This window comes from Lactuca serriola, chromosome 2 (genome assembly GCF_051521515.1).
Source record: "Lactuca serriola cultivar US96UC23 chromosome 2, Lser_US96UC23_V15, whole genome shotgun sequence".
Classification (NCBI taxonomy): domain Eukaryota; kingdom Viridiplantae; phylum Streptophyta; class Magnoliopsida; order Asterales; family Asteraceae; genus Lactuca; species Lactuca serriola.
This window is the reverse complement of record NC_136409.1, coordinates 59,541,957-59,547,956: the sequence shown is the minus strand read 5'-3', so window position 1 is coordinate 59,547,956 and position 6,000 is coordinate 59,541,957.

The following is a 6,000-nucleotide window of genomic DNA, read 5'->3' as shown; positions in this document are numbered from 1 at the left end:
TTTTTTTCGATTTATGATGATTTTTACAAAACTGCTGTAACACCCGGATTCCCAGGTATATTATTTTATTCTTTTACTTTTGAAGTTTGTGAAGGAACTCGGCGAGTGGTGCCAAGACTCGCCGAGTAGGGTCACGGATGTTCATCCGGGTTCACGTATGGACTCGGCGAGTCCACGTTGTTTAATGAAGCCCTAATTTCCAGGGTTTGGGACCTAATTAAAGGCCCTTATGGCCATCATTTGCGGCTACCACACCCCAGAGAGAGTCCTAGATCGTTTGTGAGGAAAAGAGAGGCCATTATTGATCATTTGTTGGTGTAATTTGAAGGAGAAGGTGACCAAGGAAAGAGGAGGCTGAAGGAGGTGCAAATCTAGTGATTTCAGAGTTCAAAGGCTTCATATTGAGGTATTCCTCCGGACTTTCTCTAGTTTTGGGTGTTGATTCATAGATTTAGGGTTTTCAAACCCTTTGGAAGATGATTATGTAGAGTACTTGGTCCCTTCTCGAGTTGTGCTTTGGATCTGGACTCAAAGAGGTCCAGAGACCTTAACCCTTGGAGCTTTATGAGTCATTTTGGGGTTATTGGACTTAGGTTGCCATTTTTGGGGCTAAATCACCATTTGATGCCATCTTGTTGATATATGAGCATCAAGATTCAAACTTTACATGATTTTCATGCTTGGGAAGGCCAGATGTATGGATTAGGGGCACAGATCTGACCTTAGGAGGTCAATAGAGTTTGTGCATGGCATGAACTCGCCGAGTTGTTCTTGAGACTCGGCGAGTAGGGTCAGGGTTTCACATAAATCTCTCAGTGAGTAGACTTGCTGAGTTGGGGGATAACTCAGTGAGTCAGAAGGGGATTAGAGGACTGGGATTCGAGGCGATACTCGCCGAGTTGTTCTTGAGACTCGTCGAGTTGAGTCGGGGTGGCCCCGTGATTCATGCCAGGTGTGACTCGTTGAGCATGGGGAGGGACTCGACGTACCAAACGGGACTAAAAGAGTTAGTGGACACGTGTATACTCGCCGAGTCGCCCAAGTGCACTCGACGAGTCGGGTCAAAGTTTGACCATTGACTTTTGTTGACTTTTAGGGTTTGGTCAGCAATGTGGTCTTTGGGCCAAGAGAGGGGTAAAATGGTCTTTTAACCTTAAGAGGGTGCCAAGAGAGGTTTGAGTCTAGTCTTGAGAGTTATACTCATGAGAGTATTTGCCTTATGTGATAGACGGTGGCGAGTTCGAGATTCAAGTGTGAGGATATCTGCTTTCTGCTTGCTAGGTGAGTCTTCTCACTATACTTTACCTAGATTGGTAACAGAGTTATATGACAAAGTTATTGTATGCTATCTATGTGATGTGTGGCACCACATTATTTCTATGTGACTTATGCTGTGTGTATATCAGAGATAGGACAAGAAGGTCCACAGAGCTAGGACCAGAGGGTCCGCAGAGTTAGGGCCCAAGGGCCCACGGAGTTATAGCCTCGAGTGGCTAATATGTGCTATATGTGGTGTTTTTAATATTATGTGCCAGTATATTTGTATGTTATTTATATGTTGTGATTTATTGTGATATGTGATATGCACGATTCAGAGTTAGGACCCTTGGGTCCGTAGAGTTAGGGCCAGAGGGCCCACAGAGAGCTGGGTCTGGAGGGCCCCACTGAGACACACTGAACGGAGGGTCAACAGATATTATAGCCTCGAGTGGCTAATATGTGTTAGAGTGATATTTTGGGGAACTCACTAAGCTTCGTGCTTACAGTGTTTTGTGTTATGTGTTTCAGGTTATCATAGGATCACGTGACGGCACCGGCTCGATTGTACACACCAGAGGAAGCATTTGTTTCGAGGATCCTAGTTTATTAATTGATTGAACAAAAGAGTCATGTATTGTAAATTAAACAAAATGGAGATTTTTGTGAAAAGTGTTAAAGAGATAAACGATTTTAAATGAAAAATTTGTTTTGAAAATTTCGGTGTTACAAGTTGGTATCAGAGCCTTGGTTTGAGGGACTCGGATGCACCTTCAGGTAAATATGGACTCAAACTGATTAAGTAAGAAAAGTTTTCAAAGAAATGATTTTCTAAAGCGAATAAGAGTTCAAAGAGAAAGCGAGAAAGAGCAGTGTGTACAATCAGCCAGAGCCCAAACGGAGATTTCCCAAAATACCCTTACTTTGTGTTATGAGATATTTATGATGCACTTTATGAGATATTATGCATGCTAGAGACAGGCTAGGTACTTCATATCTTAGGACTAGAGTGGCCTAATTTGTGATGCCTTAGCCTAGGAGTTGCTGTTATATGTGATGTGCTTTTGAGTATGTGATGCGTAAGAATATTTAATTGGAATCCTTTAGGGGATTTGAGTAGAGGAGTAATCTAGGGGAGATCCCTAGATGAGTACGGTGGTGCTTAGCGAAAGAATAGTTAGAATCCGCGAGGGGTAGAGTTGCAGAGTTGGGTGGTACTTTCGAGGATGAGCAAAGCAAGCGGAGTTATCACCTAGAGTGAGTCCTATGTATTCTCCGATGTCGGAATGCTGCTTGCTTCGTGCTTTGTGGAACTCTCTATGATGGGAGTCAGCTACCAAGTGAATATGCCGATATTCAGGAGGTAGATGGCTGGCATCATTAGGAGCTCTTCAACAGCTGATGGTAGAGAAGTGGGAGGACCAAGGAAGAGCCTAGAGAGTAAGCTTAGTCAGATGAGTATGCTGACGGAGTAGAGCATTCGCTGAGGAGCGAGCACGCGTGGTGGAATTAGCGAACGAGAAGGTTGAGCAGCTAGTTAGGAGCTCTGGGATGGTCCGTGTGGAAAGTATGGGTAGATGTGGCAGGTAGTATGAGCCCGTACTACCGAAAGCAGAGGACCCATACTCGATACAGGGAGTATTCTGAAGGCTCTAAGTAGCAGATTGAGGAGTGATGTTATGGTTCGTGTACCATACATCGGAGCAAATTGAGGACTAATGTTATGGTTCGTGTACCATACATCGGAGCAGATTGAGGAGTGATGTTATGGTTCATGTAACATACATCGGAGCAGATTGAGGAGTAATGTTATGGTTCGTGTACCATACATCGGAGCAGATTGAGGAGTGATGTTATGGTTCATGTACCATACATCGGAGCAGATTGAGGAGTGATGTTGTGGTTCGAGTACCATATATTGTAGCAGATTGAGAAGAGATGTCATGGGTTGAGTACCATGGTTCCTAGGAATGATGCTTGTGATTCTCCATTTGTCCGGTCAGGATTGAATGCTGGAATTTGGACACGATGGGGTTTTATGTCTGAGGGCCATGATTGAGTTCGAAGAGGCATCCATTGAGAGGGAGGTCGAGAATATTTCAGAGTATTTTGGTAAGATGAAGAGAAGGCATTTATGGGGGAATGCGGTCTGAGTGAGCCATCAGCCGATGGAGGAGATGTCACCTTTTGTGACCGGATGGGAGCTATTTATGTTTCCTGTAGGAAGTAGGAGAGGCATGAGATTTCAGTTTTGGGTTTAGGAATAAACCCTACGGGTCGACATTGATGACGATTTTTTCACGAGAGTATCAGGCAACATGTCTGCCGCGAGGAAATGATCTACCATGAGCAGGTAGTCAGTGGGGATTGAAATGGTCAAGGATCACATTACACCCTAATTGAGTATAGTAGGGCGTGTGGTAGCGGTATCAGTGGGTAATCCAGTCGAGTATATCAGAGTGGTGGCTCTTCTGTCTATGATGAGTATTGAGTATGGTAGTGGAGTCCCTATTCTTGTGATGATTCAAGTGTTGGAACGGAGGTTGAGAAGTTGAGGATGGAGAGTAGGATTATTTATTGTTTCAGTCTAAGAGTCGGTGATAATGTTGGACAATTGAGGTGTTCGGTATTAGGATGGTATGAGACTTCGAATGGCTAGAGGCAGTCGTAATGAGGAGTTCCTGAGGATCTCTTCGGAGATTTAGGGTAATTGAGGGTTCTTGATCTCATCGCGGGGAGGACATTGGGCGTTGTGTGGAACCTTCCAAGCATAGTTGTGGTGTTTCTGGTGTAAACCGTATGTGGGATAGATTGTTGATGCGTGAGTTGGTGCTGGTTCAAACCCTAAGTGGGGGAGAACCAGGTATTTTATTGAGGGAACCAGAGATTTGTGCAAGAGCAGTTAGGGGTTGGATATAGAAACATGCGACTTGAATTCATGAGATCAGGGTCATTGGTGATCAAGGAAAGGTGTAGAGCGAGATAATGCATGTGGTATATGTCTGAGAGAAGGATGGGTGTCTCCATGGCAGGTGGTCAATGGTCAGGAATCTGGTGGTCGTCAGGGCCGTTTCAAGTGGAAGGCTCGTAATGATGGTATAGGCAGTTGAGAACTTCTGGGTCGAAGTCTGGGTAGAAGATTGTCGAGTAGCCAACTCCCGGGCTGGTATGTGTATTCTTGCTTGGATTTTGAGCAGTAGAGGAAAGGGTTTCGGAGGATCATCAATGTGTTCTGAAGCGTTAGCACCTTCCTTGTATTCCAATTGAGTGTTTGGATACACTGAAGTTGCGCATTGAATGAAATGAGAAATTCTTTATGGGGTTCAGAGGAAATGTATTGTTGTATATGTATGGTGTTGGGAGTAGGAGAATCAGTGGTAGAGGCAGGACATTGTGATGCTTTGTAATGGTGTTCCGTGGTTTCCGTGTATAGCGTCCCGATTTTGGAGTTATTTTGAGTCTTGAGTTTGAGACGACTAGTGATGTATCATGTATCTATGGTTTCAGTGGGAGCCCTTCGCGTATTGACATCAAGAGGGATTATTTAAGGAAGTGGATCTCTGCAGAGGTAGGTTCTGTGTTATAGCAATTTCCGCCAGAGTCTGTGATGCATATTGGGGAAAGTGTGTGTAACTATCTATGATAGTCTTCGGTGCATGAGTTAGTGAACGTAGTGTGGCGTTGTAATGAGAATGAGAGTATAGGGTGAAGCTACGGGGAGCCGTAGTATTCACTAGTCAGAGGGTGTTGTGATGCTACGGTGAGCCGTAGTACTCACAAGTCAGAGAGAGAGTCGTGATACTACGAGGAGCCGTAGTATTCGCCAGTCAAAGGGTGTTTTGATGCTACGGGGAGCTGTAGTACTCACAAGTCAGAAAGAGGGAGTCGTGGTATTGCGGTGAGCTATAGTACTCACCAGTAAGTTGGCGTTGTGGTGCTACAGGGAGTCGTAGTACTCACTAGTCAGAGGTTGTCGTGATGATTCAGGAAGCCATAACACTCACTAGACGACAAGAGAGTGTGATGATGAAGTGTTCTCCGATCAGTGTATGATGCAGAAGAGTTTTAGGCTTGAGTAGCCCTAGTATTGAGTTTATGGAGCCTAGTGGTTAAACCAAGGCGAGACTGGGGTCTCCGTCCCTGTCGGGAGAGTCAGCGAGATGCGCAGGAGATATGCGTAGCAGACGCCAGAAGTCAGAGCTGAGTCGATCTTCGATTGGATTGTATTTTTCGTATGAGGAGAATAGAATTTTGTGACTTGCGTGTCACTGGGCCGGGATAGTGGTCACAGGGAGGAACTTAGTGAGATATTTTGGATCATGTTATGTGTAACCTTTGGAGGTTCAGTTGTGAGGCCAAAAGCTGACCTGGTGCTCAGTATCGAAGAGGGATATGAGAAATGAGCTAGAGTTTACCATGGTGATGTCTGTGGACACTTCAGAGCAAGCGAACGATTCAGACGCTCGAGGACATGCTTCGGGCATGTGTATTAGATTTCAGGGGGGGGGGGGAAGTTATGGCCCGTATTTTCCCTTGGCAGAGTTTTCCTACAACAACAACCATCATTAGTGCATCAAGATGCCACCCTTTTGAGTTGTTGTATGGGAGGAGGTATCGGACCCCATTTGCTGGGGAGAGGTAAGGCAACGTGTGATGGGTAGTATAGAGATCGTGCTTCAGAAGATAGAGCATATACAACAGGTCAGACAGAGGTTGTTGACCGCTTAGAGTCGCCAGAAGAGT